Genomic DNA, 12,964 nt, shown 5'->3' with positions numbered 1-12,964 from the left:
CGACAGGGCTGTGTAGGGCTGTTTCGCCTGCCTGTTCACGCGAGCTGTCTTGTAGCCTACTGGTCTACGTGTGTGACTACCAACTGGCAGGTTGTGTGTTCGAATCCAGCTGGTGCTGGACTTTTCTTTTAACAAACATTTCTTTGAAAAAATAGAATAGCGATATTATGGACAATCAATTGACTTTTATATTTCAAAATATCGCAACATGATCGATTCTAAGTCATTTTTGACAACGGTCCCTGCTTCTGCTTCCTGCTGCTATTGTGTGTGTGTGTGCAACAGAGTAAATTTTTATAGAGAAATGGAGGCTGGACAGTATGCGTTACAATATAAACATTTATATTGATTTAAATCGTGTTCTGATTTAAATCGCAAACGCGTGTTTAATTATATGTGTTTTTTAATCATAATCAGGCTAATGCAACATAAATTGGTACAGTATCTTTGTCTTCTAAGTATCTTAATAAACTTTCAGCATAGCTTTCTACCCGTCAAGATTTATATTTCTTGGGATTTTGGGATCAAACGTGGAAGGATTAGATTATAATCGTTTTTATTTGTCAAATACGTGATTGTATTTATGAATGTTATGTGACACCTACAGTAGTTCACTGCTTTAAATACATCGAATTAAGAAAGTTATGTGTAGCACTTTAGATCTTTTTTCTGAACCAGGGAAAATCTGATCATGTTTCTCTATAACAATAATAAAAAACTTTATTTTACATATCGCCTTTAAAAGTGGCATCTCAAAGCAATACAGTAGATCGAAAAACAGTTAAAAGGGACCAAATTAAATACCAGACAATCGCAAACGCGTTTTCAATAAAATTATTTTATTCATTCAGCAGTTTGTGAGAGGGACATCCAGCAGAGAGAGACACACACACCGGTTTTCATTGACAAAATTGTTTTTTTTTTCAATTCCTCTTGTCTAACAGGAATGTTTTGTTTGTGGACAGACTGTTAGACTAGAGGAAAAGACCGCCTCCTCCTACGAAGCATTAATCGCGTATCTAAGGAAAATTGCAGTATACCTTTGTTCATGCACATCATTATACAGTATCTCAATTTGTATTTCGATAAAAAAATTGTTTGCCCAGCCACTACTGTTGTTATTGTTTTTATCCTGTAAAGCGTTTCCTTTTTCTGCGTTTTCCATTTCCTTTTTCTGATCACTCGCTTTCTGGATACACATCTCACCTGTCCTGTTCTTTGTTTTCCTGGTTTGCTGATTATGCCTGCTGCGGTCCACTCCTACCCTCACACCTAAAGAATACTATTTTAAATTTCTTGGCGCAGTTCATTAACCCTTGTATGTGCTGTCCGCGCCCAAAATGCAATTTAAAAAAAGTCAAAAACCGCGCTCAAAATGCAATTTAGAGCTTAATAAGATACACTCCACAGGCAAAATTAAAGACAAATTTAAAGACGATTAAAATCTGTAATCTTTCCACTTGTACTGTGAGTCATCGGAAAGTTTCTGCTTTGTGTAAGGATGGTGAGAAAGCTGTGCTCAATGTATTTAAGGGACTTAAAAGTAAAAGGAGATGCTTCATATTGCTTGACTAATTTTAAAAATTTTAAAAAAAGTTATAAATGCAGACGCTCCCTCGGTGCCGCGCCGGGTGTAAATATCAAAGTATACATTCCCAACAAGAATTGTACCCATCCGTCATGCAAAAAAAACACCTTGAATTGAATTGAATTGAGGGAGAGAGGGGGTAGCGGGACAGATACTGTAGACAGGACTCAAGGCAAATAAGATACTTATGGGTACGCAGGCATTCACGACAGCAACATACGAAACGTTTGCACGTACTGTATAGTTAAGTTATTACTTGGTTTTCAAAGTGCAATGAAATACAATATTGTTGTTGCTGCTGTTCTGGTTGTTTTTATCCCGTAAAGCGTTTTGAGAAGCCACCTTTAAAGGCGATATATACTGTAAAACCGTTGATTCTTATGGAATGTGTTCCGCAGGAGATTCAAATTTTTATTTATTTATTTTTTAATCGCGTATCTAAGGAAATCTCAGTATAACTTTGTTCATGAACAAACAGTGGCATGTTACATTATCATTAGTTTTTTTAACAAGGCTCGCCAGCTAATGTGAATCGAAACCTGTCTTGCTAGCTTTTAAAGTCGTGCATGTGTAAACTGTACTAGAGGGCATGCAAGTTACTCTGCCCCTTTCAGCTGCAGGGAGACCCTCTGCTGAAACACACAGCAGACAGAACGGGAGACTATTGCCTTTCATATCTGACACCAGTGAAGTAAAAGGGGTGTCTAAAGGGGTGATTTCAGGCCACATTTTAGTTACTTTATTTTGTTTACTTTTAACATTTCTGTAATTTACAGTAGATGTCACAATAGAAGCCTGAAGCCTATTATACTCAGTCTAGCCTTGGATCCTCTGAGTCCCATGACTCAGTCTTGTCTGCTTTCCTAGAATAAAACCAGTTAAGTCTTGTGTACTATGCAATTTATATTTTCAGATTCTATGCATTCCCTTAATGTTTAGAGTTTACTATATTCTCCAGACTCAAACACATAGCTCTGTCCCTTTAGGAGACTCTTTGCAGTACTGTGTCCCACTACCCCCATGAATTCTTTAGGTTGGGTCTAATATTTTCCAGTAATATACAGAATGGGATACAAAATGCTGTCAGGCAGGTAACAGAAAAGAGAAAAATATAAATATTTCCATTTTACAGACGTTCACACATTTATAACATTTTGGCTCAATAAAAAGCTAACCCAATAATTAAATGTGATAAAGTATAGTTTGGATGTTTATACATTCATGTTAATCGTATTCTTGATTTATTTCAATAAGTGTTCATGTTTCATTTGCTAACTTAGAGCATATTGTGCAATGAAGAATAAAATAACTGCATGACAAGTGACTTCCTTCTCTCAGTGGAAATTAAAAGGTAGCCTGATAAATTATAAGACAGTAAGAAAGGTTCCAATCAGGAGGAGACAATTCTTTCCATTTTTTTTTGTTTGATTGCTGGTAGCAAACTGATCTGAGGATCTACTCCAGCTCTTTCTCTTTTTATCATACAGTAAATTTTATTTTCTTGCTTTCTGAAACACAATATAACAAAAAATAACCTCACAAACTCAAAGAAAAAATCCTTGCTCCCCTCCTCCCAGTACTTGGCAGTACTTCCTCCCATGCTTTTAACTAAGGGCATCTAAAATACTGTCAAACAGCTACAATGGTATCTCTGTACAAGGCTTTGACTGTGTCAATCACAGCACCTACCCTTCCCTTACCAGCAACAACATGGATTCTAACACTCAGACATTAAAAAAAGTCAGGCCAAAAGAGAAAATACTGAGCTTTACAACATGCGGTACCAGTAACATTTTACCCACAGTAGACTCACCAACCAGATGTGTTTCAGTTTCTGTGATAAGCCTAGATTAATCATATCCTCTCCTCTAGTAGGAGCACCAAGTGTAAACATGTAACGTCCCTATTAAAAATAATGGCAAAACAGAAGTTCACTCTTTCTAGAACCTTCCTATGGACACTCCTAAAATGTATAAAATAGTGTCCACAGCATCTCATAATAGAGGCAAATGGGGAACTACAAACTCATTTCATACAATGCCATCCATGAGGGGTTAAATACACCCTGAGAGAAATTAATTTCTGGATAATTCAACGGCTGTGATTTCTGGAATATGTATTATCCCAAATATTTTCAAAAGAAATTGAATCATTTCAATGAATCTGTGCCATTCAAGTACCTGCTCCAGACAGTAACCACTGCTAAGGGTTTATATGAAGCTTGCATTAAAAGACTTTAAAAAAATGTCATGTTCCCATAAAAAAGTCATGCCTTGGAGTATAGACCCCCAAAGGAATGCCATAGACTCAAACTGCAAAATAAACACATACAGAAAGAAAGTATTTGTATTGTAATTGCAAATCCTGGTATGAGTAATTGGTATGACTTTCCTCATTACAAATCTCTTATTAGAATTTAAATTTCCATGAAAATGTCACTACTAAAGTTAGCTGGTACTGTTGGTATTGTAAGTGGCAAGTAGAGCTCATATTTTAGATTTTGTGTAGTTGCTAGCGTTGAACTGTGTGTTGGATGCACATGAATTGAAGGAATGGGCAAACATAGCTGATGCGGATCCACAGAGCCAGCATATTAAGATGTTTATAATTAGAGGCAATTTGTTTAAATAACTAGGTATGGATACTGATGTGCAAGAGAGGTGGAAAGGCTGTTTCCTTAAGTCAGCACCATAAAATGTTTTATTCTCAGTGAGATGTTGCCATTTCATAGTGGGTTTCTAACACTGTGTATAGTTCCATCCACACAGTGCCTTTACTTCCATCCATTTCTAATCTCTTTATCCAGTATTTTGGAGCCTATCCCAGTAAGCGACGGACACAAGGCAGAATACACCCTGGACATAGCGCCAGTCCATCACAGGACAGACAGACACAAACACACACACACCAGGGCCAGTTTAAATCTAACCTCAGAACCTTTCTTTTCAGAAGACTTAGTGTCTGTATCTGCTTCATTTTCTAATTTTGGTAGCACCTCTAACTGCTTGTCTTTCTTATATGCATTTATTTTGTAATCTGTGGTCCTTTTATCTGTTTTTACATCTACGGTATTGCTTTGAGATGCCACCTTTAATGGTGATATATCAAATAAAGTTTTTTATTATTGTTATAGGGAAACATGATCAGATTTTCCCCGGTTCAGAAAAAAAGATCTAAAGTATACTAGTTTGTCACTCTTCTCATTCCCTTTGCTAAATGACTTTTCATACTAATCTGATCAATCTAACTGCCAGTTTTCTGTGCTTTCTCTATCCTGCTAGATTTGCAATTATTCTGAAAATTTTCATCTTGAAATAACTCATGAAATAACTTCTAAATACCTTTTTCACTGTTAACATCTTGCAGCAACTCTGCGACAAAATATACACTCAGCTCAACCTGACAGTTCATCCTGCTACCAACATTAAATAAAACAAATCTTAAGATTTCTATATTTATGTCTTTATTTAGTGGTTTCATTAGTGACAAAGGCTAAACTTTCTTGGAAAAATGTATTTTATGTGTTGCGGAAAAAACTGACTTGCTTTAACAAAATATGTTTACAAATCCTTTCACCTGGCATTTTCGTAGTTAGAAATTATGGAACGCTCTGTTAAAAGCAAGGGAGTTTTTATGTCCGTTGCAGTTCTTTTGCAACATGAATATAATTATATCGTTATTAATTTCTTGAGATACGCGATTCCATATTATATTCCCTTTTAATCAAATTCTAAAAGTATGCTTATTGACTCCGGTATGGCGTTAGTTAAAGACTTCGATGCTTAAAATGTTTAGGGAGAAATGGAATACTGGTGTGTATGTTTTCTTTAAAGTACCGAGACCAGCCATATACTGTATGTTTAAGTTCCAAAATGAATATCGTTTATGGACTTCACACGCGTTGCAGTATGCTCCTATTCTTTTTATGCTCAGGCACTAAGATCTCCCTTCTGCTTTGTGTAAGGATGGTATCAAAAGCAATCTTAAGTGGTGAGAAAGCTGTGCTCAATGTATTTAAGGGACTTAAAAGTAAAAGGAGATGCTTCATATTGCTTGACTAATTTTAAAAACGAAGTTATAAATGCAGACGCTCTCTCGGTGCGCTGCTCTGGTGTGCCGGCTCTTACACAGTGCCTGTCTGCCGTAAGGTCAAAGTGTCCTGTAGGAAAAAAGTACTGTTAGGTAATTTCCCGACTGTCTTTGCAGAGGTTTGCAAAATATTAAATGTTAAATAATGTATAAATATTATATATAAACAAAATATTAAAATATTAAAAACTTTCACAACATAAAGCTCCTGAAACTGCCTGTGTGTCTGGCCCCACATTAAATGCAACTTCATGTCTGATGATGGGCCCTTTGTTTCTTGCAGTATCTGTATGCTCCATCCCAGAAAGTCTTTGTGGTCGACCCTATGGGGAGTGACAAGACAGAGACAGACTCCACTGCAGCGGCAAAAAGGTTCAGGTAAGAAATCAAGCATTGGTTTCGTGGTGAAACTCTGCATGGGCACACATACGTTTCACGTTCAAATTCAGCATGACAAATATTTCCTCATTTATCAATAACCTATTGTTTTGATTCACAGGGACTTTTTCAAGATGCGAAGGAACGTCCTAGGAAAAGAAGACTGGTTGAATATCAACTGGCAACCAAGCGTGATTGGTCACACCAGGCAAGCAGATGCCTCAAGCTGCAGGGTCTTTGTGATGCAGGTCAGCATAACCTTTCCACGCTGAAATTTAGGACTGTCCCAAAACTATTGTATGAGAGATTTTTAGGGATATAATTGTGACAAACTTTTGTCTGTTACATGGGCGCAGACATCATGAACAATTTCCAGGATATTCCAACATACATCGAGATGAACAGCAGCGCCAAAGAAATAAGAAAGTTGCGGGAAGACCTGTCAATCAGAAATCTTGAAGCCTCAGGTATTAAACCAATTGATCCTCATTGCCTACGTTTATTGGTGTATGTTTTTCTGAAGCATGTTCTGTCTGTATAACAAGTCTGAATGAAAAAAGATTATCAATTTATTTATATGTAGAACTCATTTGGGTATTCTTTTTGTACTAACACAGTGATGAAAAGTTAATTAAATCACACTTCGCACAGTTAAAATTCAATGACACTTTGGCCTTCGTTGTGGTTGACACACCAATTGTCTGAAAAAAGTGTGGGTCTTGATTGCCCATAGTGAAACAAGCTGGTTGAACACAGCTGTGTTATCATGTGCCCCCTTAAAGTAATAGCAACACACACTGACCCAAAAAAGGGTAACAGATGTTGACAGGTGTATTCTGAGACGTGACAATGTGTAGTGTAGTTCAAGAAGCACTAGAACACCAAATCAGGAAAGCGCATACGAAAAGGTTTCTATCAAACTGTCTTCAATTATGCAACAATGATCTGTAGATTACAACATTGGAAAAATCAATCTATTTGGCATGTTTATTATAGCTCCAGGACATGTGTCTGATGTGTGGAGAAACGCCGGTGCGGCAGCCAAACTGGGTAAGTGAACATCATCTCTATCTGTATGTGTAATGTACACACATACTAACAAAACATGCCAGTGAAATAATATAAGGTTTACTGTCTGTATAGATTCAGTGTGACAGTTGTGAAGACTGGTTCCATGAACTGTACATCTCAAAAGAAGAGTATGAAAGCGCAAAGAATGAAGTTACGTGGATATGTACATTTTGCCAACCCCAGTTTGGTGAGTATGCTCTGCATGCAAACTATCACTACGAAAGGGTTTTTTAAGCAGGACGTGTAGTGTTAGATTCAACAGAAACATAGGATGACATATTTCAATGAACGTTATAATTCTTTGTTATTGTTAGGAAGTTTGGATTGCATGGTTATTTTCTGGCATTAATGGTTCTATAAATTAGAGATAACTTCTCAAAAAACACACCAAAGAAGGCACACATAAAAGATTATTGATAATCTGTGCAATTTATTACATGACATAGGCATCTCGAAGATAGAATTACTGTGTGTCAGATTGATGATTAGATATGGATGCATCAAATCAATTACTAGGTTTCTTTCCAATAATATAGAAAGAGAGGCACGACCACGAACACCTTAAAGAGCTTGCCATTTAGCACAAAAACAATATAATGTCTTGCTATAAAAACACAAAGTAAGAAAAAAGGAGTTTGATTAAGAGAGATCTGGCAAATTCTGCAAATACCTAGATCTTGATTTGTGACCCCTTTACAGATGCAGCCATTAAAAGTGCGCGGTACAGACACGTACCACAGGTAATTGGCTGCGGTATCGCGTATCATGACGCAATATGACGCGGTACATGATTGGTTGACCGACAGGGGCACTCGTGGTCCTTTGGTCTGTCGTAGAAAGACTTACTGTAAACTTCTTTACTGTGCCCGTTGTAAATATTGAATTTTACCACTGAAGGGAAATCTTAGTAGCTGAGCATAAAAAGAATAGGAGCATACTGTAACGCGTGTGAAGGCCATAAACGATATTAATTTTGGAACATAAACATACAGTATATAGCTGGTCTTGGTACTTTAAAGAAAAAAATACACACCAGTATTCCATTTCTCCCTAAACATTTTAAGCTTCGAAGTCTTTAACTAACGTGATACCGGAGTCAACAAGCATACTTTTAGAATTTGATTAAAAGGGAATGTAATATGGAATCGCGTATCTAAAGAATTTAATAACGGTATGATTATATTCGTGTACTGCGACAGGGCTGTGTAGGGCTGTTTCGCCTGTCTGTTCATGCGAGCTGTCTTGTAGCCTACTGGTCTAGGTGTGTGACTACCAACTGGTAGGTTGTGTGTTTGAATCCAGCTGGTGCTGGATTTTTCTTTTAACAAACATTTCTTCGAAAAAATAGAATAGCGATATTATGGACAATCAATTGACTTTTATATTTCAAAATATCGCAACATGATCGATATTTGCGATATTTTGAACATATCTTTCCTTCTGACAGCAGTTCCTGCTTCTATTGTGTGTGTGTGTGCAACAGTAAATTTTTATAGAGAAATGGAGGCTGGACAGTATGCGTTACAATATAAACATTTATATTGATTTAAATCGTGTTCTGATTTAAATCGCAAACGCGTGTTTAATTATATGTGTTTTTTAATCATAATCAGGCTAATGCATTTCTACATTTTCTGTATGAACCAGCTTAGAGGTTCATACAGAAAGACAGCTTGTGTTTAAATTGAGTGTAAGGTAATTTATGCTTCTAAAGTCATGGTCAGCATTTATTATTGTACTGTGCTGTAAACTTTTTCTGTGCCTAGTCACATTATTTTATAGCGTTTTTATTGCGTTATTAAATCCGGTGGCGCTGTGTGTTAGTTTCCTGACTCCCATGTCACATGGTCTGTGATTGAATCCCATGGAACTATGACTTTTTAACAAACATTTCTTTGAAAAAATGAAACGTTTCCCTTGGTCAGAGATTAAATAAAACCTCACTCGCACCAAACAAATTTATATTTCTAAATATCACGACATGATCGAATTTAAGTCTTTTTAATAACAATGAATAGTCACCTATGCGTTACAAAATATACATTTATATTGATTTGAATCGCGTTTTGATTTAAATCTTAAACGCGTGTTTAAATATATGTGTTTAAAGGCGATATACTGTATAAAAGCACTGATTCCTATGGAGTGTGTCCCGCCGGGAATTCAAAAAAATTATTTTAAATAGGCTGATAAAGTTTAGACTACTGTAACTGTATTCTAGCCTGTATTACAACAGAACATTGGACAATGCAACGTAAATTGCAAAAATGCACTTGGAATCTGTCCAAGCCCTCCTACAAAAATTATTTAAACTGCGACACTGATCATTCATCTCTAAATAAACTTTATTTTATATATAGATTGCTCTCTGAAAATGTTTTTCCTTTGGTTGTCTGTTCATTACACAGCAGTATTCACAATAATATTTTAGGAAAAGTACACTGTCACCATTGCCTTGGATACTCACTATCCATGTCCGCCTTTTTTAACAAGAGAGGAACATACATTGTGACTTTGTACTTTTTTTAGATGCAACAGGGATAATCACTTGAACTGTGTAATGGTTCCAAGTCTAATTATAAAACTACGCTGTTTTGGATTACCTGCACCACACTTACCAACAATTTCCAATGGACACCAGTGTTAAAAAAGCTAATTATGGCTTCATAATTTTCAAAGTTGACCTGTAATGAAAAGAATGACAAGATTAGCACAACAGGCTGCCTCACATGGGTGATGTGCTACCTTTGAATTTTGATTTCTGACTATAAAAGTAGTTTCTTTAGAGCTTGTAGCTCTCCTTGTTTCTCTATTGATAAAACAATCATCAGTTAGTGAAAAACCATGTTTGCCCCTCACTAATGTAATCCATCGACATTTGTGTTTGATGTCCTTACCTTGGACAAACGTTGTCTAGCCATGAGCTCTCTATTCCCACTCATGATTACACCAGTTGTGTTGTTGTTCATTAGGAAAACCTTCTTCCCCAAGTCCATGGATTCTTTCACTACTTGAAAGTAACACTCAATGGTCTTATGGAAAAAGCAAACACAATTGAAGAAGGTGTGATTTCACGCACTCACACACATTTGATTACACAAAAGCTCAGAAACCTTAACAAATGCATGCAATCAAACACTTTCATCTTACCTCGCCTATGAGCCACTCATCTGGTTTCAGAGACACAAACTCCGAGTGTCTGAGAATATATGTGTCTGCACTGTGCATGGATGGCAAAACTGCAACCACTAATTCACTCGGATTGATGTTCCAAAGGGCGTGAACCAAGCCAAAAGCATACACAAGAGATCACAGGAGCTAACATAACGAAAATTGAGATTATACACCACTGTCAACAAGTATAACAAGTTAGAGAGAAATGACAAAGAACACCTACAGTAGTAGAAGATGACATTCATAAGCTCTGAAAAAGAAGTGAATGTCCACACAGAGAAATATTTGAAATTCAAATCCTACCTTCTTTCTGAAATCTGTTTTCTCTTTTATAAGTTTTGAGATGGGGCGTGCATCACAGTGTGGTGTGATCACTTCAGTCATGCCCATGGCAGCTTGCTTGGGTGACACTTTCCCTTCTTCTTTGTGCTGCCATTCTTTACATTCTGTGGTTCCTGCTTTCCCCTGCTGTACTTGCAGGCCATTGCTGTCATCTGGCGACTTTTCACTTGTTTCAATATTTCTATTGCTAACTTTTTTTTTCCTGTTTTCTCATTTTTTGGGGGATTGGAATTTTCTGTGTTGCGCTGTAGAATTTATTTTTTGTTTCTTTGCCTACACCTGGTGCTCTCTTTGCCCATTGTTCCTGTGCATGTTCATGACGTGTCTTAGTGGTAATCAATGGTGCCATCAAAACCTTTTTGGGGAGATCATTTTGGATTATATGTTCTCTGTACCACCCTAGAGGGATTTTCTCATTATCGTAATAATCTCTACTGGCCTCAGTTTCCTCCTGTGCTGAAGTATTGATTGCTTGACAATGCCAAACCAGGTCTCAACATGACAGTTAGTGGGTCTTGTTTGTGCTACCTCTGACATTGATATGTCTTTTTTGCTGTCTGAAGCATATCTTGTCAGGTAACCCAACAAAATTCCACTCCACAGTGGAAATAATGCCATGTATCTTTGCAACAGAAATCTAATTATGTCTTCACAGAAATAGGGGTTCACATTGTGTTGTGTCCCATAGTCATCATGTCCTTGAACTGATATGCTGTCTTCATAAATACCTTTGAACTCCACAGCGAAAGGAGAGCAGCCCAGGCTGCCTCTCATTTTTGGGTATAGTACCTCATCTGTGTCTTTGACTTCTGCTTCCTTTTCCATCTGGTCTGGTGTAGTTGTTTGAGAAATGTAAGCGTTAAGGAGGCAGACACTAGATTGGACTTCAGTTGTGAACCTCCTGCTTGAGAGTACAATACACATGTGTTTGAAAACATTTCTGGAGACACTCAAAGTTGTGCTGTTTTGCAGGATGGCAAAGGAAAATGTTGCAAAGTCTCGCAGTGCTTTGTCTGTTGTTTTTTTACTAATTGCTTGAGAGACAGCCTTTATGACCTGGGCAGAGCAAGGGTGCAGAACAGTGAACATCTGAAGTTCTGTGTACTTAAGTTTGCCTTGGCAGACTTTCATTGCACGATTTAAGTATGCATGGTATACTGGTGTCCCCATTGAAGGCAAAAAAACCACTATGAATCAGGGCCCAGCTGTAGTCAGTTTCTACATGCTGCACTCTCTTGGTAGTACATGATGAGATGTCAAACATGAATTTACGTAGCCAACGTTCTATACTGACAATGGTGTGGTCAGTTGTCAACATTTCAGACACTGGTAATGGAGGCTTTCTTTTCCACCTCCAGGTAACGTAAGACTGTATTACAAAATTATTTTGTTCTCCGATGGAATTTTTCTGACTACCCCTCCTGTCGCATCCAGGTAAAGGCTGACTTTCTCCTTCATCTTTAGATGGGCAATAAGAATTCACATACTCTGTTCTGTGTAAAGATAGGCAGCAAATGTGTCTAACTGCAAAATCTGTATATATCCTGAAAAATGGACAGTGTTGAAGTCGCATGCTTTCATATATTTTTGTGCCATATGTAATTCAATCACTGGATCATAGTGAATGCGTTTACTGTTCCTGAACTCTGATGAAATGACTTTCAGGACATTCTGTGTTAGTGGTTTAGATAAATTGCCTGCTGCAATTTCAGCAAGCGGAGTTCTGCTCAGGTTCCTGTAGTATACATTGCTGATTCTTTTTGTGAGGGCACTGGCAATCTTTCGACGATAAGGCTGACGTGCTTGTTGAAATTGTTTCCCTTTTACTGTGCTGTATTTGCCCTACTTTCACAACATCAATTGTGATGTCATCATTGCCCATTGGTTTGTGTCTTGTTGTCATTATGTATTTTACATTGCAGGACCTGAAGGTACAGACTGCTTTTATCATCAGAAAGTTTTTTTTTCTGCTGTTCTCTTTCCTGATGTATTGGTATTTGAAGGCTATTGGGCAGCAACGATTTATCTTCCTGAACTCGCTATATAACATCTGGGTCCATGGTCGTCTTCGTTTAGATGTACCTTTTAGAGGTGCTATTTTTCTCCATTGTTCAGCCTTTAGACATACTTTGAAAGTTTTAGGCAGAGACATAATCTTTCTTAATCCCCTTTTATCCTGAGGTGACGTCCCAGACGAGCTTGCCCCCTGGGAATATTCACTGTGCTCTTCAGGCTTTATTTCTGATTCTACACAGATTTTTTTTCTCCCTCTAACATGTCACCACTGTCTGTGCTGCCGTGTCCTGCCCATGCATCTTTTGT

Source organism: Lepisosteus oculatus, chromosome 14 (assembly GCF_040954835.1).
Source record: "Lepisosteus oculatus isolate fLepOcu1 chromosome 14, fLepOcu1.hap2, whole genome shotgun sequence".
Lineage (NCBI taxonomy): Eukaryota > Metazoa > Chordata > Actinopteri > Semionotiformes > Lepisosteidae > Lepisosteus > Lepisosteus oculatus.
The sequence above is the reverse complement of the archived record's forward strand: the minus strand, read 5'-3'. Positions refer to the sequence as shown.